Source organism: Mustela erminea, chromosome 3 (assembly GCF_009829155.1).
Source record: "Mustela erminea isolate mMusErm1 chromosome 3, mMusErm1.Pri, whole genome shotgun sequence".
Classification (NCBI taxonomy): domain Eukaryota; kingdom Metazoa; phylum Chordata; class Mammalia; order Carnivora; family Mustelidae; genus Mustela; species Mustela erminea.
The window spans coordinates 9590758-9616067 of record NC_045616.1 but is presented as its reverse complement, the minus strand read 5'-3'; the positions used below and the strand labels follow the sequence as shown (position 1 = coordinate 9616067).

At 37.6% G+C, this 25310-nt stretch overlaps 1 long non-coding RNA gene across 1 annotated transcript; it reads left to right on the top strand.

Moving 5' to 3' along the window:
* Positions 1-883: 883 nt before the first annotated feature.
* On the top strand, positions 884-21342 carry LOC116585539. Its single transcript, XR_004283682.1, has 4 exons — positions 884-894; positions 14031-14037; positions 19612-19618; positions 21264-21342. It is a non-coding gene; the product is annotated as an uncharacterized LOC116585539 (long non-coding RNA).
* The last annotated feature ends 3968 nt before the right edge of the window (positions 21343-25310 follow it).

Below are 25310 nucleotides of genomic sequence, written 5' to 3'. Positions count from 1 at the left end.
TTTTCCTGTGTCTGATAGCCATTTGTATGTCTTCATTGGAGAAGTGTCTGTTCATATCTTCTGCCCATTTTTTGATATGATTGTCTGTTTTGTGTGTGTTGAGTTTGAAGACTTCTATATAGATCCTGGATATCAATGTTTTGTCTGTACTGTCATTTGCAAATATCTTCTCCCATTCTGTGGGTTGCCTCTATGTTTTGTTGACTCTTTCCTTTGCTGTGCAGAAGCTTTTGATTTTGATGAAGTCCCAAAAGTTCATTTTCGCTTTTCTTTCCTTTGCCTTTGGAGACATATCTTGAAAGAAGTTGCTGTGGCTGATATCCAAAAGGTTACTGCCCATGTTTTCCTCTATAATTCTAATGGATTCCTGTCTCACATTGAGGTCTTTTATCAATTTTGAGTTTATCTTTATGTATGGTGTAAGAGAATGGTCGAGTTTCATTCTTCTGCATATAGCTGTCCAGGTTCCCAGCACCATTTATTATAGAGACTGTCTTTTTTCCACTGTATATTTTTTCCTGTTTTGTCGAAGATTATTTGACCGTAGAAAAGAGAGTCCATATCTTGGTTCTTTACTCTGTTCCACTGATCTATGTGTCTGTTTTTATGTCAATACCATGCTGTCTTGGTGATCACAGATTTGTAATAAAGCTTGAAATCAGGTAACGTGATGCCCCCAGTTTTATTTTTGTTTTTCAGCATTTTATTAGCGATTCGGGGTCTCTTCTGATTCCAAACATATTTTTTGGATGATTTGCTCCAGCTCTTTGAAAAATATTGGTGGAATTTCGATCAGAATGGCATTAAAAGTACAGATTGCTCTAGGCGTATAGACATTTTAACAATGTTTATTCTTCTGATCCAAGAGCATGGAATGGCCTTCCATCTTTTTGTGTCTTCTTCAATTTCTTTCATGAGTATTCTGTAGTTCCTCGAGTACAGATTCTTTACCTCTTTGGTTAGGTTTATTCCCAGGTATCTTATGGTTTTTTGTGCTATAGTAAATGGAATCGATTCTCTAATTTCCCTTTCTGTATTTTCATTATTAGTGTATAAGAAAGCTACTGATTTCTGTACATTGACTTTGTATCCTGCCACGTTACTATATTGCTGTATGAGTTCTAGTAGTTTGGGGCTGGAGTCTTTTGGGTTTTCCATATAAATATCATGTCATCTATGAATAGAGAGAGTCTGGCTTCTTCATTGCCAATTTGGATACCTTTTATTTCTCTCTGTTGTATGATTGCTGTTGCTAGAACTTCTAATACTATGTTGAACAAGAGTGGTGAGAGTGGGCATCCTTGTCATGTTCCTGATCTCAACGGGAAGGCTGCAAGCATTTTCCCATTGAGGATGATATTTGCTGTGGGTATATTTGATGAAGTTCAGGAATGTTCCCTCTACCCCTATACTTGGAAGCGTTTTTATCAGGAACAGATGCTGGATTTTGTTAAATGCTTTTTCTGCATCAATTGAGAGGACTGTGTGATTCTTCTCTCTTCTCTTATCAATTTGTTCTATACATTGATTGATTTGGTAATGATGAACAATCCTTGTAGCCCAGGAATGAATCCAGCCTGGTAATGGAGGATAACCTTTTTAAAGTGCTTTTGGATCCTGTTTGCTAGGATCCGGTGGAGGATCTTCACACCCATATTCATCAGTGATATTGGTCTGAAATTCTCTTTTTTGCCTGGTTTGGGGATCAGGGTAATGCTGGCTTCATAGAAAGTGTCTGGAAGTTTTCCTTCTGCTTCAATTTTTTGAAACAGCTTCAGGAGAATAGGTGTTATTTCTTCTTTGAAAGTTTGGTAGAATTCCCCCAGGGAATCCGTCAGTACCTGGGCTTTTGTTTTTTGGGAGGTTTTTGATCACTGCTTCAAGCTCGTTACTAGATATCGGTCTATTTAGGTTGTCAGTTTCTTCCTGGTTCAATTTTAGGAGTTTATAGTTTTCCAGGAATGCATCCATTTCATCTAGGTTGCTTAGCTTATTGGCATATAACTGTTGATAATAACTTCTAATGATTTTTTCTACTTCTTTGGTGTTCATTGTGATCTCTCCCTTTTCATTCATAATTTATGAATTTGAGCTTTTTCTCTTTTCTTTTGGATTAATTTGGTTAATGGTTTATTGGTCTTATTGATTCTTTCAAAAAACCAGCTTCTAGTTTCATTGATACGTTCTATTGTATCTCTGATTTCTACCTCATTGATCTCAGCTCTAATCTTGATGATTTTCCTTCTTACATGTGGAGTTGGTTTGATTTGTTGCTGATTATCCATTTCTTTAACGTGTAGAGACAGCTGGTGTATTCTGAATTTTTATAGTTTATTTGAGGGAGCCTTGAATGGTTATGTATTTTGCCCTTAGGACTGACTTTGCTGTATCTCATAGGTTTTGGACCAACGTGTCTTCATTCTCATTGGTTTCCATGAGTTGTTTCAGTTCTTCCTTGATCTCCTGGTTGATCCAAGCATTTTTAAGCAAGGTGGTCTTTAGCTTCCAGGTGTTTGAGTTCTTTTGGAACTTTTCTTTGTGATTGAGCTCCAGTTTCAAAGCATTGTGATCTGAGAATGTGCAGAGAATAATCTGTCTTTTGCTATCAATTGAATCCTGATTTGTGACCCAGTTTGTGGACTATCCTGGAGAAGGTTCCATGTGCACTTGAGAAGAATGAATATTCTCTTCTTTTAGGGTGGAATGTTCTGTATATATCTATGAGGTCCTTCTGGTCCAATGTGTCATTTAATGCTCTTGTTTCTTTATTGATTTTCTGCTTCCATGATCTATTTCTGAGAGAAGCATGTTACAATCTCCTACTGTTAATGTATTCATATCAATATGACTCTTTATCTTGATTGACAGTATTCTTATGTAATTGGCTGCTTCCATATTTGGGGCATAAATATTTGCAATTGTTAGATCATCTTGGTGGCTAGTCCCTTTAAGAATTATGTAGTGTTTGCTTTTTTAAATATCCCTTTGGCTATTCGAGGTCTTTTCTGGTTCCATATAAATTTTAGAATTATTTGTTCCATTTCTTTGAAAAAGATGGAAGGCACATTGATAGGAATTGCATTAAATGTGTAGATTGCTTTAGGTAGCATAGACATTTTCACAATATTTATTCTTCCAATCCAGGAGCATGGAACATTTTTCCATTTCTTTGTGTCTTCCTCAATTTCTTTCATGAGTACTTTATAGTTTTCTGAGTGTAGATTCTGTGCCTCTTTGGTTAGGTTTATTCCTAGGTATCTTATGGTTTGGGGTGCAATTGTAAATGGGATGGACTCCTTAATTTCTCTTTCTTCTGTCTTGCTCTTGGTGTAGAGAAATGCAACTGATTTCTGTGCATTGATTTTATATCCTGACACTTTACTGAATTCCTGTATAAGTTCTAGCAGTTTTGGAGTGGAGTCTTTTGGGTTTTCCACATATAGTATCATATCATCTGCGAAAAGTGATAATTTGACTTCTTCTTTGCCGATTTGGATGCCTTTAATTTCCTTTTGTTGTCTGATTGCTGAGGCTAGGACCTCTAGTACTATGTTGAATAGCAGTGGTGATAATGGACATCCCTGCCGTGTTCCTGACCTTAGCGGAAAAGCTTTCAGTTTTTCTCCATTGAGAATGATATTCACGGTGGATTTTTCATAGATGGCTTTGATGATATTGAGGTATGTGCCCTCTATCCCTACACTTTGAAGAGTTTTGATCAGGAAGGGATGCTGTACTTTGTCAAATGCTTTTTCAGCATCTATTGAGAGTATCATATGGTTCTTGTTCTTTCTTTTATTGATGTGTTGTATCACATTGACTGATTTGCAGATGTTGAACCAACCTTGCAGCCCTGGAATAAATCCCACTTGGTCGTGGTGAATAATCCTTTTAATGTACTGTTGAATCCTATTGGCTAGTATTTTGTTGAGTATTTTCGCATCTGTGTTCATAGCGAAATAAGTCAAGCAGAGAAAGACAACTATCATATGATCTCCCTGATATGAGGAAGTGGTGATGCAACATGGGGGCTTAAGTGGGTAGGAGAAGAATAAATGAAACAAGATGGGATTGGGAGGGAGACAAACCATAAGTGACTCTTAATCTCACAAAACAAACTGAGGGTTGCTGGGGGGAGGGGGTTTGGGAGAAGGGGGTGGGATTATGGACATTGGGGAGGGTATGTGCTTTGTTGAGTGCTGTGAAGTGTGTAAACCTGGTGATTCACAGACCTGTACCCCTGGGGATAAAAATATATGTTTATAAAAAATAAAAAATTAGAAAATAAAAAGAATTATGTGGTGTTTGGGATACCTGGGTGACTCAGTTGGTTAAGCCACTGCATTCAGCTCAGGTCATGATCCTGGAGTTCTGTGATTGAGTCCCACATCAGGCTCCAATCTCCTTGGGGAGTCTGCTTCTCCCTTCTCATGCTCTCTCTCCCTCTCAAATAAATAAATAAAATCCTAAAAAAAAGAATAATGTAGTGTCCTTCTGTATCTCTGATGACAGTCTTTAGTTTAAAATCTAACTTATCTGATATGAGATTCAATACCCCAGCCTTCTTTTGAGGCCCACTGGCATGAGATATGCTTCTCCATACCTTCACTTTCAGTCTGGGTGTATCTTTATGTTCAAAATGGGTCTCTTGTAGACAACATATGGATGGGTGCTGTCGTTTTATCCAATATGCAACCCTGTGTCGTTTTATGGGCACATTTAGGCCATTCACATTGAGAGTGATTGTTGATAGATATGTTTTTATTGACTTCATGTTACCTTTGAAGTCTTTGTTTCTGTCGATTCTCTCTATATTTCTGTTCAATGCTATTCTTGGGCTTTTTCCTCTTTTATAGAACCCCCCTTAATATTTCCTGCAGTGTCAGCTTGGGAGTTGCATAGTCTTTTAAGCCTTGCCGGTCTTGGAAACTATCTCTCCATCCATTTTGAATGTCAGTCTTTCTGGATAAAGTATTCTTGGCTGCATGTTCTTCTCATTTAGTGCCCTGAATATATCTTGCTAGCCCTTTCTGGCTTGACAGTTCTTTGTGGACAGGTCTGACATTATTCTGATGGGTTTTCCTATGTAAGTAAGTATCCTCTTTGTCATAGTGGCTTTCAAGAGATTATATCTACAATTATGATTCCTCAATTTGACTATCAGTTGTCTTGATGTTTTTATGGAATTTATATCTGAAATCTGGAATTTATGACTGTTTGGTCTCTAGTACGTGAACGCTGGTTCCATTCGCGAGATTGGGAAAATGTTCATGAAGAACTTCTTCCACTATATCTTCTAGACTTCTTTCTTTCTCCTCCCCTTCAGGGATTCCAATAATTCTGACATTGGAACATTTCATGGCATCATTTATTTCCCTGACTCTGTGTTCGTGGCTTCTAAGCTGTTTGTTCTAGGCTTCCTCATTTTCCTTTCTCTCTATCTGTTTGTCCTCCAGATTACTAATTCTATCTTCTGTCTCAGTTACCCTAGCTTTGATAGAATTTAGATTAGATTGGAACTCATTGAGAGAATTGTGAACTTCTTTCCTGGTAGCTTTCAGTTCTGCCCTAACATTGTGAACATCCTTTCTGATCGCTTTCAGTTTGGCCCTAATCTATTCTGTTTGGTCATCCATGGCTTTCTCCAACCTAGATATTACCTGGATAATTGTTATCCTGAATTCTCTTTCTGACATATTGTCTATGTGGATAGCCATTAGATCTGTTGCAGAAGGCCCATCCTCTGTTTTTTTCTTCTGTTGGGCATTCCTCCTCCTAGTCATTTTGTTGAGAGATGACTGAACAGGTGTAGCTGGATGTACCAACCGTGTTTCATTCAAGGTGTACTCTGGAGTGCTTCTGAGCAATCAGGGTTCTCCATCCAAATGAGAGAAAAAAGAAAAGAAAAAGAGAGAGAGAGAGAGAGAGGAGCAAGAAGGGAGATAAAAGAGAAGGTTCAGCCCAAATGGGCCCCAAGTAAGATTTATGAAGTATACAAACAAAAACAGACAGACAAAAAGACTGATAAAAGTATATGACGGAGAAAAAATATATATATATAAGCAAATAAAGGAAGAACCTCATCAAAAAGAACCCCAAGTATAAGATTTATATACTATCAGGACAAACACAAAAATACAGAAACCTGGTGGAAGAAAAAGATGGGAAAGTGGTTATAAATTCTCAGTGTGGTTGAGTAAGGTTGTTTTGATTCTTCCTGGATGTATCTTGATATCTTTGTTAAAGGACTCAACTTTCCTTAGATAACGGGAGATTAAAAATTGGTTATCCTATAGGGGTAGCATTGATTGGGGAAAGGGGATTACCTTGAAGTTTAACTCTATATGAATATTAGACAATAAAATTATAATGGAATAAACTAGACTTAACTAAACTAAAATTTAGGAAAAAAATTAAAAAAATAGAAATGCGAAAGAAAAACAGGTGTATGTATCAAAAAGTTCAGGTTAGAAAGTTATTATGGAATTTGATGTTCTGGACATCTCACTGTGATGGCAAATAGATTAAAAAGTTATCTATATGGGGGGGAGAAAAGATGTTGGGGAAGTAGGAGGAGGTGCCCTTTCATCCTGTACCCTAAAGTGAGCTGATTATGTTCCAAAGAACTCCAATCACCCACAAAAATAGCCTGAGATCAGAATTATACATGTCTCGATCTCTACCGGAACAGAAGATGCCAGTGGGCAGGTAAAGTGGAGTGGGAAATTCGGACTGATATCGGAAGATAAACAAAAGGGGGAGGGAGCCACCAGAGGCGACACATTGGAAAGTAATATCCCAATACGAGAGTGCCCTGCGCCTGGGGACCAGCATTAACTCGGGAGTCTGGTAGAAAGCACTCAAAAAAAGCAAAGATCACCGGGGGGAAATTTCAGGAATTGGGGTGTTAGGGTCAGGGGCTTAAGTCCCCAGACCCAGGACAGCCACCCCTGGCACAGAGCCAGAGAGAGCACAGCAGACAAACCAGGTCTTGGTCCCTGAACCACCATCATGCCTGAGAGCGCGTGGGATCTGACTCCTATGAGGGGCTGGGAGCCTCGCCCGCCAACAGAAGCACAGCCTTTTTGCAGTCCCCACATGAGTGCCCTGCCATGCCATCAGTGTCTGAGTCATGACCCGCGCCCTCCCCTGAGAGAGGTGCACACAGGCGCCAGCCCGGTGCTCTCGGACCCGGATAAACCAGGCACTCTCAGCCCAGACCATTGGGAAGATCTCAGTGTGTGATCGCTGCTTGGAACTTCTCTGGCAGTCTGGAGCTACCAGACAACCGCCGCTGCCATGGTTTTGGGTACAAGCAATAAGATCCTGTGTCCCCAGGGACTGCGACTGGGAACCTGCTCTGCCAGCGGCCAAGGGGGGATTTATTTGGGCTCTGCAGCCAGACTGAGACTTCTCTATGAGAGGGAGGTCAGGGTGCAGTTTGCTTTCCTCTAAACCTACAAAAACCATCAAAAGCGGTAAAGGGAAGAGAGAAAAACAAAAGTGAACAAATATAAAAACCTCCAGAGAACAAAAGCCTGAAAAATACAGTTTCCTCAGAGGCCACCCCCTTGACGGGGGCTGGAGGACTTAACTCAGAGAACATCATTGACTGAAAACTCACGTGGCAGGCCCCTCCCACAGAAAACCAACCAGGAAAGGAAAAAAAAAAAAAGACAAGAGAACAACCACCACTGCTTCATAAAACAACTTTTATTTTTAATTCCTTCCCACTATTCTGGCTCATTTTTTTATATAGATATTTTTTTATCATTATATAGATAATTTTTTAACCTATTTACCATCACAGTGAGATGTCCAATACATCAAATTCCAAAATAACCTTCTAACCTGAACTTTTTGACACATATACCTGTGTGTTCCTTCTGCATTTCTATTTTTTAAATTTCTTTTTTTTAAACTTTAATTTAGTTCATTCAAGTTTATTCCAATTTTTAATTTTTATTTTCTAATATTCATATAGAGTTAAACTTCAAGGTAATCCCCTTTCCCCAATCAATGCCACCCCTGTAGGTAAACCAATACTAATCCCCCTTTATCTTAGGAAAGTTGAGTCCTTTAACAACAATATCAAGATACATCCAGGAAGAATCAAAACAACCTTCCTCACACACACTGAGAATTTACAACCACTTTCCCATCTTTTTCTTCCACCAGTGTTTCTGTGTTTTTGTGTTTGTCCTGATAGTATAAAAATCTTATACTTGGAGTTTTTTTGACGAGGTTCTTCCTTTATTTGCATATTATATAAATATATATGCAAATATATATATATATTTTTTCTCTTGTCATATACTTTTATCAGTCTTTTTGTTTGTCTGTTTTTGTTTATATACTTCATAAATCTTACCTTGGGGCCCATTTGTGCTGAAATTTCTCCTTTATTTCATCTTTCGTTCCTGCCTCTCTCTCTATCTCTCTCTTTCTTTTTCTTTTCTTTTGTCTCTCGTTTGGGTGGGGAATCCTGATTGCTCAGAAGTGTTATAGGGTGCACGTTGACTGCACCACGGTCGATACATCCAGCTACACCTGTTCAGCCATCTCTCACCAAAGACTAGGAGGACGAATGCACAACAGAAGAAAAATAAAGAGGATGGACCTTCTGCAAAAGAGCTAACGGCTATCAACATAGACAATATGTCGGAAAGAGAATTCAGGCTAACAATTATCCAAGCAATAGCTAGGTTGGAGAAATCCATGGGTGACCTAATGGAATTGATTAGGGCCAAACTGAAAACACGCAGAAATCATGTTTCAATGTTAGGGAAGAGCTGAAAGCTACCAGGGATGAGCTTCACAATGCTCTTAATGAATTCCAATCTAATCTAAATTCTCTCAACGCTAGAGTAACTGAGACAGAAGATAGAATTAGTGATCTGGAGGACAAACAGAAATAGAGAGAAAGGATCTGGAGAAAGCCTGGAACAAACAGCTTAGAAGCCACAAAAACTGAATCAGGGAAATAAATGATGCCATGAAACATTCCAACGTCAGAATTATTGGAATCCCTGAAGGGGAGGAGAAAGAAAGAAGTCTAGAAGATATACTGGAACAAGTTCTTCATGAAAATATTCCGAATTTCCTGAATGGAAACACCGTTTATGTACTAGAGGCTGAACGGTTCCCCCCATGATTACAGATTCTCAAAAGTCCTCGAGACACCTAATAGTAAAAATGAAGAATTATAATTATAGGCAGAACCTCTTGAAAGCAGCTAGGACAAAGAAGATCCTTACGTACAGAGGAAAACCCATCAGAATAGCGTCAGACCTCTCCACAGAGACCTGGCAAGCCAGAAAGGGCTGGCAAGATATATTCGTGGCACTGAATGAGAAAAACATGCAGCCAAGAATACTTTATCCAGCAAGACTCACATTTAAAATGGATGAAGAGATAAAGAGTTTCCAAGACCAGAAAGGCTTAAAAGACTATGCAACCACCAAGCTGACACTGCCAGAAATATTAAGGGGAGGTACTATAAAAGAGGAAAAATCTTAAGAATAGCATTGAACAGAAAAATAGAGATAATCTACAGAAAGAAAGACGTCAAAGGTAACACAATGTCAATTAAAACGTATCTATCATTATTCATCCTCATTGTGAATGGCTTAAATGTGCACATGAAATGGTACAGGGTTGCAGACTAGATAAAATGACAGGACCCGTCCATATGTTGTCTATAAGATTATTGTTGGTGTGTTTCTTTGATTTTGTTATTAATTGGTTTATATAGTTGGCTGCTCCCACGTTGGGGGCATAGATATTTAAAATTGTTAAATCTTCTTGTTGGACAGACCCTTTGAGTATGATATAGTGTCCTTCCTCATCTCTTATTATAGTCTTTGGCTTAAAATCTAATTGATCTGATATAAGGATTGCCACTCCTGCTTTCTTCTGATGTCCATTAGCATGGTAAATTCTTTTCCACCCCCTCACTTTAAATATGGAGGTGTCTTCGGGCTTAAAATGAGTTTCTTGGAGGCAACATATAGATGGGTTTTGTTTTTTTATCCATTCTGATATCCTGTGTCTTTTGACAGGGGCATTTAGCCCATTAACATTCAGGGTAACTATTGAGAGATATGAATTTAGTGCCATTGTATTGCCTTTAAGGTGACTGTTACTGTATATGGTCTCTGTTCCTTTCTGATCTACCACTTGTAGGCTCTCTCTTTGCTTAGAGGACCCCTTTCAATATTTCCTGTAGAGCTGGTTTGGTATTTGCAAATTCTTTCAGTTTTTGTTTGTCCTGGAAGCTTTTAATCTCTCCTTCTATTTTCAATGATAGCCTAGCTGGATATACTATTCTTGGCTGCATGTTTTTCTCGTTTAGTGCTCTGAAAATATCATGCCAGCTCTTTCTGGCCTGCCAGGTCTCTGTGGATAAGTCAGCTGCCAATCTAATATTTTTACCATTGTATGTTACAGACTTCTTTTCCCGGGCTGCTTTTAGGATTTTCTCTTTGTCACTGAGACTTGTAACACATCAACAATAATACAATAATAGTAGGGGACTTTAACACTCCCCTCACTGAAATGGACAGATCATCCAAGCAAAAGATCAGCAAGGAAATAAAGGCCTTAAACGACACACTGGACCAGATGGACATCACAGATATATTCAGAATATTTCATCCCAAAGCAACAGAATACACATTCTTCTCTAGTGCACATGGAACATTCTCCAGAATAGATCACATCCTCGGTCCTAAATCAGGACTCAACCGGTATCAAAAGATTGGGATCATTCCCTGCATATTTTCAGACCACAATGCTCTAAAGCTAGAACTCAACCACAAAAGGAAGTTTGGAAAGAACCCAAATACATGGATACTAAACAGCATCCTTCTAAAGAATGAATGGGTCAACCAGGAAATTAAAGAAGAATTGAAAAAAATCATGGAAACAAATGATAATGAAAATACAATGGTTCAAAATCTGTGGGATATATGTTGTCTATAAGAGACATTTTTTGAACTTAAGATACAACCAGACTGAAAGTGAACGGATGGAGAAGCATCTTTCATGCCAATGGGCCTCAAAAGAAGGCTGGGGTAGTGATTCTCATATCAGACAAATTAGATTTTAAACTAAAGACTGTAATCAGAGATACAGAAGGAAACAACATCATTCTTAAAGGGACTATCCACCAAGATGATCTAACAATTGTAAATATCTATGCCCCCAATATGGGAGCAGCCAATTACACAAAACTGTTAATCAAGATAAAGAGACATATTGATATGAATACACTAATGTTTGAAGATCTTCTTACCTTGTCTCTCTCAGAAATAGACAGATATAGAAGCAGAAAATCAATAAAGAAACAAGAGCATTGAATGACACATGAGACCAGATGGACCTCATAGATATATACAGAACATTACACTCTAAAGCAACATAATATTCATTCTTCTCAAGTGCACATGGAACTTTCTCCAGAATAGATCACATACTGTGTCACAAATCAGGACTCAACCTATACCAAAAGACTGAGATTATTCCCTATTCCCCGCATACTCTCAGATCACAATGCTTTGAAAATGGAGCTCAATCACAAGGAAAAGTTCGGAAAGAACTCAAATATCTGGAAGCTAAAGACCACCTTGCTTAAGAATGCTTGGATCAACCAGGAGATCAAAGAAGAACTGAAAGAATATATGGAAACCAATGACAATGAAGACACTTCTGTCCAAAACCTATGTGATAGAGCAAAGGCGGTCCTAAGGGGGAAATACACGCCATCCAAGCATCCCTCAAAATAATGGAAAAATCCATAACACAACAGCTTTCTCTAAACCTTAAAGAAATGGAGAATCAACAACAAATTAAACCAACTACACACATAAGAAGGGAAATAATCAAGATTAGAGCTGATATCATTTAGGCTGAAACCAGATACAGTAGAACGTATCAATGAAACTAGAAGCTGTTTTTTTGAAAGAATCAATAAGATTGATAAAATATTGGCCACACTAAACGAAAAGAAAAGAGAAAAAGCTCAAATTCATAAAATTATGAATGAAAAGGTAGAGATCACAACTAACACCAAGGATGTAGAAACAGTCATCAGAAGTTATTATCAACAGTTATATGCCAAAAAGCTAAGCAACCTAGATGAAATGGATGCATTCCTGGAAAACTATAAACCCCTAAAATGGAACCAGGAAGAAATAAACAACCTGAATAGACCAATATCTATTAACAAGATTGAAGCAGTGATCAAAAACCTCCCAAAAAACAAGAGCCAAAAAACATGATGGATTCCCCGGAGAATTCTACAAAACGTTCAAAGAAGAAATAACAACTATTCTCCTGAAGATGTTTCAAAAAATTGAAGCAGAAGGAAAACTTTCAGACTCTTTCTATGAAGCCAGTGTTACCCTGATCCCCAAACCAGGCAAAGACCCTACCAAAAAGGAGAATTTCAGACCAATATCACTGATGAATATGGATGCTAAGATTCTCAACAAGATCCTAGCAAACAGGATCCAACAGCACTATAAAAAGATTATCCACCATGACCAGGTGGGATTCATCCCTGGGCTACAAGGATGGTTCAACATTCACAAATCAATCAATGTGATACAACAAATTAATAAGAGAAGAGAGAAGAACAAAATGGTCCTCTCAATTGATGCAGAAAAAGCATTTGACAAAAATCCAGCATCCGTTCCTGATAAAAATGCTTCAAAGTATATGGGTAGAGGGAACATTCCTGAACTTCATCAAATCTATCTATGAAAGACCCACAGCAAATATGATCCTCAATGGGAAAAAGCTTGCAACCTTCCTGTTGAGATCAGGAAAACGACAACGATGCCCACTCTCACCACTTTTGTTCAACATAGTATTAGAAGTCCTAGAAACAGCAATAAGACAACAAAGAGAAATAAAAGGTATCCAAATGGGTAATGAAGAATTCAAACTCTTTCTCTTTGCAGATGACATGATTCTTTATATGGAAAACCCAAAATACTCCACCCTCAAACTTCTAGAACTCATACAGCAATTCAGCAACGTGGCAGGATACAAAGTCAATGTACAGAAATCAGTGGCTTTCTTATACAATAAAAATGAAAAAACAGAAAGGGAAATTAGAGAATAGATTCCATTTACTATAGCACCAAGAACTGTAAGATTCCTGGGAATAGACCTAACCATAGAGGTAAAGGATCTGTAATCGAGGAACTACATAACACTCATGAAAGAAATTGAAGAAGACACAAAGAGATGGAAGAGCATTCCATGCTCTTGGATTAGAAGAATAAACAGAAGATTATTAGAACATTAGAACATTATTAGAAGAATAAAATATCTATACTACCTAGAGCAATGTATACTTTTAATGCTATTCCGATCAAAATTCCACCGATATTTTTCAAAGAGCTGGAGCAAATAATCCTAAAATTTGTATGGAGTCAGAAGAGACCCCAAATCACTAAGGAAATGTTTAAAAACAAAAATAAAATGGGGGGCATCATGTTACCTGATTTCAAGCTTTACTACAAAGCTGTAATCGCCAAGACAGCATGGTACTGGCATAAAAACAGACATATAGACCAGTGGAACAGAGTAGAGAGCCCAGATATGGACGCTCAACTCTATGGTCAAATAATCTTCGACAAAAGAGGAAAAAATACACAATAGAAAAAAGACAGTCTCTTCAATAAATGGTGCTGGGAAAACTGGGCAGCTATACATAGAAGAATGAAACTAGACCATTCTCTTACACTGTACAAAAAGATAAACTCAAAATGGATAAAAGACCTCAACGTGACACAGGAATCCATCAGAATCCTAGAGGAGATCTTGGGAAGTAATCTCTTCGATATCAACCACAGCAACTTTTTTCAAGTTATGTCTCCAAAGGCAAAGGAAACAAAAGCGAAAATGAACTTTGGGGACTCCATCAAAATCAAAGGCTTCTGCACAGCAAAGGAAACAGTCAAGGAATCAAAGAGGTATCCCCACGGAATGGGAGAAGATATTTGCAAATGACAGTACAGACAAAATGTCGATATCCAGGATCTATAATGAACTCCTCAAATTCAACACACACAAAACAGACAAATCATATCAAAAAATGGGCAGAAGATATGAACAGACACTTCTCCAATGAAGACAAACAAATAGTTATCAGTCACATAAAAAAATGTTCATCATCACTAGCCCTCAGGGAGATTCAAATTAAAACCACATTGAGATATCACCTTATACAAGTTAGAATGGCTAAAATTAGCAAGACAGGAAACAACATGTGTTGTAGCAGATGTGGAGAAAGGCAAAACCCTCTTCCACTGTTGGTGGGAATGCAAGTTGGTGCAGCCTCTTTGGAGAACAGTTTGGAGATTCCTCAAGAAATTAAAAATAGAACTTCCCTATGACCCTGACATTGCACTCCTGGGTATTTACCCCAAAGATACAGATGTCGTGAAAAGAAGGGCCATCTGTACCCCAAGGTTTATAGCAACGATGGCCATGGTCGCCAAACTGTGGAAAGAACCAAGATGCCCTTCAATGGACGAATGGATAAGGAAGATGTGGTCCATATACACTATGGAGTATTATGCCTCCATCAGAAAGGATGAATACCCAACTTTTGTAGCAACATGGACGGGACTGGAGGAGATTATGCTGAGTGAAATAAGTGAAACAGAGAGAGTCAATTATCACATGGTTTCACTTGTGGAGCATAACAAATAGCATGGATGACATGGGGAGATAAAGAGGAGAAGGGAGTTGGGGGAAATTGGAAGTGGAGTTGAACCATGAGAGACTATGAACTCTGAAAGACAATCTGATGGTTTTGAAGGGGCAGGGGTGGGAGGTCGGGGTACCAGGTGGTGGGTATTATAGAGAGCACGGATTGCATGGAGCACTGGGTGTGGTGAAAAAATAATGAATACTGTTATACTGAAAATTAAAAAAAAATTTCTTTATAAAAAAACGTGAGCCAGAATAGTGGGTACGAGTTAAAAATAAAAGTTGTCCAATGAAGTAGTGGTGGTTGTTCTCTTGTATTCTTCTTTTTTTTCTTCCTTTCCTGGTTGGTTTTCTGGGGGAGGGGCCTGTCACGTGGGTTTTCAGTAAATGATGCTCCCTGAGTTAATTCCTCCCGCCCCCCTCAAGGGGGAGGGCTCTGAGGAAACCGATTTTTTTCAGGCTTTTGTTCTCTGGAGGTTTTTATGTTTGTTCACTTTTTTCCCCCCTCTCACCTTGACCGCTTTTGATGGTTTATGTAGGTTTAGAGGAAAGCAAGCTGCACCCAGACCTCCCTCTCAGAGAGAAGCCTCAGGCTGGTCCCTGGTGGGTGTTGCAGAGTCCATATAAATTTCCCCTTGGCTGCTGGCAGAGAAGGTTCTGAGTTGCGGTCCCTGGGGATGCAGGATCTTCTGCTTTTACCCAAAACCATAGCTGCGGTGGCTGTCTGTGCATCTCCAGACTACCAAAGAGGTTCCAAGCAGCGATCACACACTGAGATATTCCCTCTGGCCCAGGCTGGGAGTGCCTGGTCTTTCTGGCTCTAAGAGTACTGTCTTATGCGCACCTCTCTCAGGGGAAGCTGTGGGTCATGTGCATGTCTCAGGCTCTGAGAGCAGGGTGTGGGTCCAAAAGCACGAGGCTGGGCCTTTGTGCACCTCTCTCAGGGGAGTGTGAGGGGCGGGTGCATCTTAGGCTCTGTAGCATGGCTCAGAGTTCTGCTGGCTGGTGAGGTTCCCAGCCCCTCATAGGAGCCAAACCCCACGCATTCTCGGGCGCCCTGGTGTCTCAGGGACCAAAACCTTTTTTCTCTGCCTCACTCTCTCTGGCTCAGCTCCAGGGGAGGCTGTCCTGGGTCTTGGGACTTAAGCCCCTGTCCCTAACCATCCCGATTCCCATTCCCCCCCACATCCCAGGATCCTTTGCTCTTTCTGTCTGCTTTCAACCAATCTCCATGTTAATGCTGGTCCCCAGATGCAGGGCACTCTCGTATTAGGTGTATTACTTTCTAGTCGGTCACCTCTGGTGGCTCCCTCCCTCTTTTGTTTATCTTCCAATATCAGTCTGACATTTCCACTCCAGTTTACCTGCCCACTGGTGTCTTCTGTCCCTGTAGTGATCCAGACGTTTAAAATTCTGATCTCAGGCTGATTTCATGGGTGATCGGAGTTCTTTGGTAGGTAATCAGCTCACTTTAGGGTACAGGTTGAAAAGGCACCTCCTCCTACTTCCCCGCCATCTTGTCTCCTCTCGAGCTTCATTTTTTTTTTAAAGCACACGAGTATGTACTCAATTTATTTACTTTTTAAGTTTTAATTAGATATCTAAATGAAAATATGAGATACATAAGATATATAAAAATGCATATCTTTTAAATCAACTTTAGTCAACTAAAATTTCCCTTTCACTTTCCATAGTTAATGAAATACTTGAATGTCTTAATTATCAATTATGATATTTTGTTAAGATAGTTCTTTATTAATTCTAATCATAATTATCTTAATTATTTGCAGAAGTATCTCAACCTTAAATGATAAATAAAAATAAAAATACCAGAAGGCATGTACCTTTTATCAGCTTGTATAGTTACAAACTTACTGATTTGGAGAGCTCACATTGGTCCTCCCATCTTCAATGGAATGAAGTCATTTTTCTGAGTCAACATTGAATATTTTTCAAAGCAGTCTGTATACTTCTTTCCTCATCCCTACCCTTGACATTTGAGATAACTCCATAAAGGCTAAATAGGGATCATGATATCAGGACATCTTTGAAGAATAAGGATAATAAGTGGTTTTTGTGTGTGTATTCACTTGACAATGTCCACTGAGACATGAATAAGGTGAAAATACTAATAGCTTAGCATGTCCCTAGGACAAAGTTTAGAAATGAGTTCTGATAGTTTGTGTAGCTGTTTTTTTTTTAATTTTCTCTAAAGATTTTATTTATTCATTTGGCAGAGAGAGACACAGCATGAGAGGGAACACACACAGGGTAAGTGGGACGAGAAGCAGGTTTCCAGCAGAGCAGGGAGTCCCATGCAAAGCTTGATCCCAGGACCCTGAGATCATGACCTGAGGTGAAGACAGATGCCCAATGACTGAACCACCCAGGCTCCCCATGTGTAGCTGTTTTTAGGTGAGTTCAAGGCCAATCCAGAGGGTAAACAAATATTCAGACTTTTTGAATGTTATGTCTTCATGTATAAGTTCTTTCTATATTTTGGATATTAAGCCCTTATTGAATTTATTATTTGCAAATATCTTCTCCCAAACAGAAGATTGCCTTTTTATATTGTTGATGGCTTCTTTCACTGTTTAAAAAAACAAACAAAACCACCCTTCTGTAGTCCCAAGGGTTTAATGTGGTTTTCTGTTTCTCTTACCAGAGAAGTCCTACCTAGAAATCTGTTTCTATTGCTGATATCAAGTCAGTAATTTCCTTTCTGAGAAATTTTTGATAATATCCATTTTGAGCTTATATTTGTGTAGGATGTAGTAAGTGGCACAGTTTAATTGTTTTCCATTAAGCTGTCCAGTTGTCTCAGCACCAATTACTGAAAAGACTGCCTTTTCTCTCATTGTACATTCCTATCCACTTTTTTGTAGATTAACTGACTACATATGTGTGAGTTTTTTTCTGAGTTACTTTGTTGTATAGATCTATGTGTGAGTTTCTATGCCAACTCCATATGGTTGAGTTGTTTATTATTATTATTATTATTATTATTATTATTATTATTATTATCAATTTAGCTTTGTAATAGCTTGAAACCTGGGCTTGTGATGATTCCAGTTTTTTTTTTCTTTTTTCTCAAGATGGTCTTATCTCTTGGGTTACCACACTGTTTGGATTACTATCGCTTTATATTTAATTTTCAAAACAGGAACACTGAGTCACACCATCTTATTCTTCCTCAAAGTTCTTTTAGTGCATGAAGGTTTCTCTTCTGTTAATATGTTGCATTATATATATTTACTTTCATATGTTGAAGAGTCCTGGCATTCCAGGATTAAATCCAACTAGGTCATAGTGTATAATACTCTTCATGTACTGATAAATTCTGAGTGCCAATATTTTATTAAAAGCTTACATAAAGACTGATATCCAGACCAATATCATTTATGGCATTTGTATGAGGGCAATGTTGGCCTTATGGAATGAGTTAGAATGTATTCTCTTCTGGTTTTTGAAAGAGTTGGAAAAGAATTGGATTTGTTTTTGTACACTTGGGAAAATTAACCAGTGAAGTCTTTTGGCTCAAGAACTTTCTTAGTTGAATGTATTTAATTATGTATTCAATCTCCTTACTAGTTATAGATGAGCTCAATTTTATATTTCTTCATGACCCAGTCTTGGTAATATGTTGTTTCTGGGAATTAGTCCACTTGTTCATGGTTCAACTTGTTCATGGTTATCCAACATGTTAATATCTATTTATTAATATTGGGTTCATAATTTTATATCTATAAAACTTATGATAATGTACTCACTCTCACTGCTTATGTTAATATTTTGAGTTCTTTTTTAATTTTTTCTTGGTTAATATAGCTAAAGTTTTGTTAATTTTCATAGAATCCTGCTTTAGTTTTGATGTATTTCTTTGATGCTTTTTCTATACTACTCTTATTTGCTATCTCTGCTGTACTCTTTATTACTGTTTCGCCTTCATTAGCTTTAGATTTAACATTTTTATTTTTCTACTTGATTAAGTTATAACAGTTTCTTGTTGACTTGAGAACTTTATTTTTTAATTTAAATTTTTACTTCCATTAATTCTTCTTTAGGACTTTTTTATCTGAACTTCAAAAGATTCAGTATCTTTATTTCTACTTTACTATGCTTCTGGTTGTTTTCTTTTTTTTAAATATCTATTGTAAATCCTTAAGCCTCTTAGTTTTTAAAATGTATTGTTTAATATCCATATAATTGAGTTCTAGTTTTTCTTCTGTTATTCGTTGCTTTATGTAAGCTTTATGTAAGCTTCATTACATTTTATCAGAAAAGATATTTTGTGTGTTTCAATATTTTAATGTTTTTTACAACTTGTTTCCTGGCCTAACATATGTTCAATCTTGGAGACTGGTCCATATAGATTAAGAAAATTGCATATTCAGATATTGTTTAGGGAAGTGTTTTGTATATATCTCTTAAGGCTGATTAGTTTATAGTATTTGAAAAGACTCACCCTGATTTTAATTGTAACTACTGTCTGGCTGTTCAATCGATGATTGAAAGAGCAATCCTGAAGTTTCCAACTATTTTTTAAAATAGTCTCCAACCAGTTTTCCATTCAGTTATTCCAATATTTGCTTTCCATATTATGGGAATTTGATATTTCGTGCATATATGCTTATAATTGTTATATCTTCTTTGTTCAAATTCAACTATAACTAATACATAATGTCTGTTTATATCTTAACAAGTTCTGACATAAAGTCCACTTTGGCTGATATTGATATAACTCCATATTTTTCTGTCTATGCTTTGCATATATTATGTATTTTTTTCCACAAACTTTCATTTTCATGGAATTGGGTCTTTATCAATATAAATTGAGTTTAAAATACAGAGTATATATATATTCATTCTAACAATGTATGGCAGAACAGGGGTACATAATCCACTTATATTTACAGTAGTTTCTGATGAATACAAAATGTATTTTGCTATTTTTTATCTGAATATCTTCTAATTTATTAGTTTCTTATTCCCTCAGCACTAATGTGTGTGTGTGCGTGTGTGTGTGTGTGTAATTGATCTTATTTTGTAGTGGCATGCTCGAATTCTTTTTCCTTTCCAATTGTATAAATAAAGATTTTTTAAGGTTGTGATGAGGATTAGGTATTACATATTAAAGATTTAAAATGTCAATTTGAATTGTTACTTAATTTTTGGACATGGTTCAAGTATTTATTTAAAATCTAATTACTTAATATATAGGGTAATATTGGTTTCAGGAGTAGGATTTAGTGATTTATCTCTTCTATAGAACATCCAGTGCCCATCACAAGTGTCCTCCTTCATTCCCATTATCCATTTAGTCCATTCCTCACCCACCTCTCTCCATCAGACCTCAGTTTGTTAACTATAGCTAAGAGGCTCTTATGATTTGCTTCCATCTCTCTCTCTTTTTTCTCCTTCCCCTATATTCATCTGTATTTTCCTTAATTTAATCATAGGTAAAATCTATTACTATACATAATTCTTCCTCATTTTAAATATTAGTTACATGAAATAATTCTTTTTATTTTATACACAGACCAGTAATACTCACACATGTGTCTTTTAATTTCTTTGGGAAATTAAAATTAAGATTACAAATCCATATTACAACATTATTTTATTTCAATCTGAATGTCTCCCTTTGACATTTACTTTAAGACATGTCTAGTAATAATAAGCTTTCACTACATTTATGTACCAGAAAATGTCTTACTGATTTTATTCCTTTTTAAAAGGAAAATTTTCCAGTTATAATATTTTTAGTACATCAACATATAAAACCTATCCTGACAGCATCTACAAGGAGAGTCTTTACACATGGAGGGAGGAACATTGGAATAACATCAGACCTGTCCACAGAAATCTGGCAGACTAAAAAGGCTGGCAAGATCTATCTCCGATACTAAATGAGAAGAACGTACAACAAGGACCACATTATCCAGAAAGGCTGTTTTTCAGCAAGGAAGGAGAGATAAAGAGTCTCCAGGATAAGCAGAATCTAAATAATATTTTATTACCACTCAGCCCTGCCAGATATCTTAAAATATTTAAGCAATGAGACCACAAGAGTAACATACACCATAAAGGAACAGAAACCATCTACAGAAACAGGGACTTTGCAGGCAATACAATGGCAGCAATTTCATGCTTTTCAATAATTTTTTTAATGTAAATGGGCTCAATGTTCCAAGCAAAAGACAAAGGATATCACAAAAGATAAATTATATCATATAGGACCCATACATATGCTGTCTCCAGGAGACTCATTTAACCAGACCTCCAGACTGAAAGTACGGGGATGAGAAACATTTACAGCACTAATGGATCTCAAAAGAAAGGTGAGGTACCAATCTTCATATCAGACATATTAGATTTTAAACCAAAGACAGTAATAAGAGATGGAAAGGCACAATACATCATACTTAAAGGGTCTATCCAACAAGAAGATCTAACAATTTTTTTAAATGATTATTTATTTATTTTTATTTTTTAATTTTTTTTAATAAACATATAATGTACTTTTAACCCCAGAGGTGCAGATCTGTGAAACGCCAGGTTTACACACTTCACAGCATTCACCATAGCATATACCCTCCCCAATGTCCATAACCAGACCCCCCTTCTCCAACACCCCTCCCCCCAGCAACCCTCAGTTTGTTTTGTGAGATTAAGAGTCACTTATGGTTTGACTCTCCCCCAATACCACCTTGTGTCATTTATTCTACGCCTACCCCCTTAACCCCCTCGAGTTGCATCTTCACTTCAGCATATCAGGGAGATCATATAATAGTTGTCTTTCTCCAATTGATTTTCGCTAAGCATGATACCCTCTAGTTCCATCCACGTCATCGTAAATGGCAATATTTCATTTCTTTTGATGGCTGCATAGTATTCCATTCTGTAAATATACAACCTCTTCTTTATCCATTCATCTGTTGAATGACATCTACGTTCTTTCCATAGTTTGGCTATAGTAGACATTGCTGCTAAAAATATTCGGGTGCAAGTGCCCATTCAGATCACTACGTTTGTATCTTTAGGTAAATACCCAGTAATGCAATTGCTGGGTCGTAGGGTAGTTCTGTTTTCAACATTTTTTTTTTAAGATTTTTATTTATTTGACAGAGATCACAAGTAGATAGATAGGCAGGCAGAGAGAGAGAGAGGAAAGCAGGCTCCCTGCTGAGCAGAGAGCCGATGCGGGACTCGATCCCAGGACCCTGAGATCATGACCTGAGATGAAGGCAGTGGCTTAACGCACTGAGCCACCCAGGCACCCTGTTTATATTTTGAGGAACCTCTATGCTGTTTTCCAGAGTGGGTGAACCAGCTTTCATTCCCACCAACAGTGCAGGAGGGTTCCTCTTTCTCCACATGCTCACCAGCATCTGTCATTTCCCAACGTGTTCATTTTACCCATTCTTACTGGTGTGAGGTGATATCTCATTGTGTGTTTGATTTGTATTTCCCTGATGCCGAGTGATGTGGAGTACTTTTTCATGTATCTGTTGGCCATCTGGATATCTTCTTTGCATGTCTGTACATATCTTATGCTGATTAATTGATAGGATTATTAGTTCTTTGGTTGTTGAGTTTGCTAAGTTCCTTATAGATTTTGGACACTAGCCCTTTTTCTGATATGTCGTTTGGAAATATCTTCTCCCATTCTGTCAGTTGTATTTTTGGTTTCGTTAACTGTTTCCTTTGCTGTGCAAAAGCTTTTGATCTTGATGAAATCCCAATAGTTCATTTTGCTGTGTAGAGAAATGCAACTGATTTCTGTGCATCGATTTTATATCCTGACACATTACTGAATTCCTGCACAAGTTCTAGCAGTTTTGGAGAGCAGACTTTTGGGTTTTCCACATATAGTATCATATCATCTGCAAAGAGTGATAGTTTGACTTCTTCTTTGACGATTTGGATGCCTTTAATTTCCTTTGGTTGGCTGATTGCCGAGGCTTGGACTTCTAGTACTATGTTGAATAGCAATGGTGATAATAGACATTCCTGCCGTGTTCCTGACTTTAGCAGAAAAGCTTTCAGTTTTTCTCCATTGAGAATGATGTCTGTGGTGGGTTTTTCATAGATGGCTTTGATAATATTGAGGTATGTGCCCTATATCCCTACACTTTAAAGAGTTTTGTTCGGGAAGGGATGCTATACTTTGTCAAATGCTTTTTCAACACCTATTGAGAGTATCATATTGTTCTTGTTCTTTCTTTTATTGATGTGTTGATCACTTTGATTGATTTGTGGATGTTAAACCAACCTTGCAGCCCTGGAATAAGTCCCACTTGGTCGTGGTGAATAATCATTTAATGTACTGTTCAATCCTATTGGCTAGTATTTTGGTGAGATTTTTCGCATCTGTGTTCATCAAGGATATTGGTCTGTAGATCTCTTTCTTGATGGGATCCTTGTCTCGTTTTGGGATCAAGGTGATGCTGGCCTCATCAAATGAGTTTGGAAGTTTTCCATCCATTTCTATTTTTGGGGACAGTTTCAGGAGAATAGGAATTAGTTCTTCTTTAAATGTTTGGTAGAATTCCCCCGGGAAGCCCTCTGGCCCTGGGCTTTTGTTTGTTTGGAGATTTTTAATGACTGTTTCAATCTCCTTACTGGTTATGGATCTGTTCAGGCTTTCTATTTCTTCCTGGTTCAGTTGTGGTAGTTTATATGTCTCTTGGAATGCATCCATTTCTTCCAAATTGTCGAATTTGTTGACGTAGAGTTGCTCATAATATGTTCTTATAATTGTCTGTATTTCTTAGGTGTTAGTTGTGATCTCTCCTATTTCATTCATGATTTTATTAATTTGGGTCCTTTCTCTTTTCTTTCTGATAAGTCTGGCCAGGGGTTTATCAATCTCATTAATTCTTTCAAAGAACCACCTCCTAGTTTCGTTGATTTGTTCTATTGTTTTTTTTGTTTTTTGTTTTTTTTTTTTTTTGTTTCTATTTCATTGATTTCTGCTCTGATCTTTATGATTTCTCTTCTGCTGATTTTAGGGATTCTTTCTTGTTCTTTCTCCAGCTCCTTTAGATGTAGGGTTAGGTTGTGTACCTGAGACCTTTCTTGTTTCTTGATAAAGGCTTGTACCACTATATACTTTTTTTCTCAGGACTGCCTTTGTTGTGTCCCACAAATTTTGGACCATTGTGTTTTCATTATCATTTGTTTCCATGAATTTTTTCAATTCTTCTTTAATTTCCTGGTTGACCCATTCATTCTTTAGAAGAATGCTGTTTAGTCTCCATGTATTTGGATTCTTTCCAAATTTCCTCTTGTGGTTGAGTTCTAGCTTCAGAGCAATGTGGTCTGAAAATATGCAGGGAATGATCCCAATCTTTCGATACTGGTTGAGACCTGATTCAGGACCCAGGATGTGATCTATTCTGGAGAATGTTCTATGTGCACCAGAGAAGAATGTGTATTCTGTTGCTTTGGGATGAAATGTTCTGGGGACGCCTGGGTGGCTCAGTTGGTTGGACGGCCTTAGGCTCAGGCCGTGATCCTGGAGTCCCAGGATCGAGTCCCACATTGGGCTCCCAGCTCCATGGGGAGTCTGCTTCTCTCTCTGACCTTCTCCTCGCTCATGCTCTCTCTCACTGTCTCTCTCTCAAATAAATAAATAAAATCTTTAAAAAAAGAAATGTTCTGAATATATCTGTGATGTACATCTGGTCCAGAGTGTCATTTAAGGCCTTTATTTCCTTGTTGATCTTTTGCTTGGATGACCTGTCCATTTCAGTGAGGGGAGTGTTAAAGTCCCCTACTATTATTGTATTATTGTCGATGTATTTCTTTGATTTTGTTATTAATTGGTTTATATAGTTGGTTTCTCCCACGTTGGGGCATAGATGTTTAAAATTATTAGATCTTCTTGTTGGACAGACCCTTTGAGTATGATATAGTGTCCTTCCTCATCTCTTATTATAGTCTTTGGCTTAAAATCTAATTGGTCTGATACAAGGACTGCCACGCCAGCTTTCTTCTGATGTCCATTAGCATGGTAAATTCTTTTCCACCCCCTCACTTTAAATCTGGAGGTGTCTTCGGGTCTGAAATGAGTTTCTTGTAGGCAACATATAGATGGGTTTTGTTTTTTTATTCATTCTGATACCCTGTGTCTTTTGATTGGGACATTTAGCCCATTCACTTTCACGGTAACTATTGATAGTTACGAATTTAGTGTCATTGCATTGCCTGTAAGGTGACTGTTACTGTATACTGTCTTTGTTCCTTTCTGATCTACTACTTTTAGGCTCTCTCTTTGCTTAGAGGACACCTTTCAATATTTCCTGTAGAGCTGGTTTGGTGTTTACAAATTCCTTCACTTTTTGTTTGTCCTGGAAGCTTTTAATATCTCCTTCTATTTTCAATGATAACCTAGCTGGATATAGTATTCTTGGCTGCATGTTTTTCTCATTTAGTGCTCTGAATATATCATGCCAGCTCAGGCCTCTGTGGATAAGACTGCTGCCAATCTAATATTTTTACCATTGTATGTTACTAACTTCTTTCCCTGGGCTGCTTTATGGATTTTCTCTTTGTCACTAAGACTTGTAGATCTAACA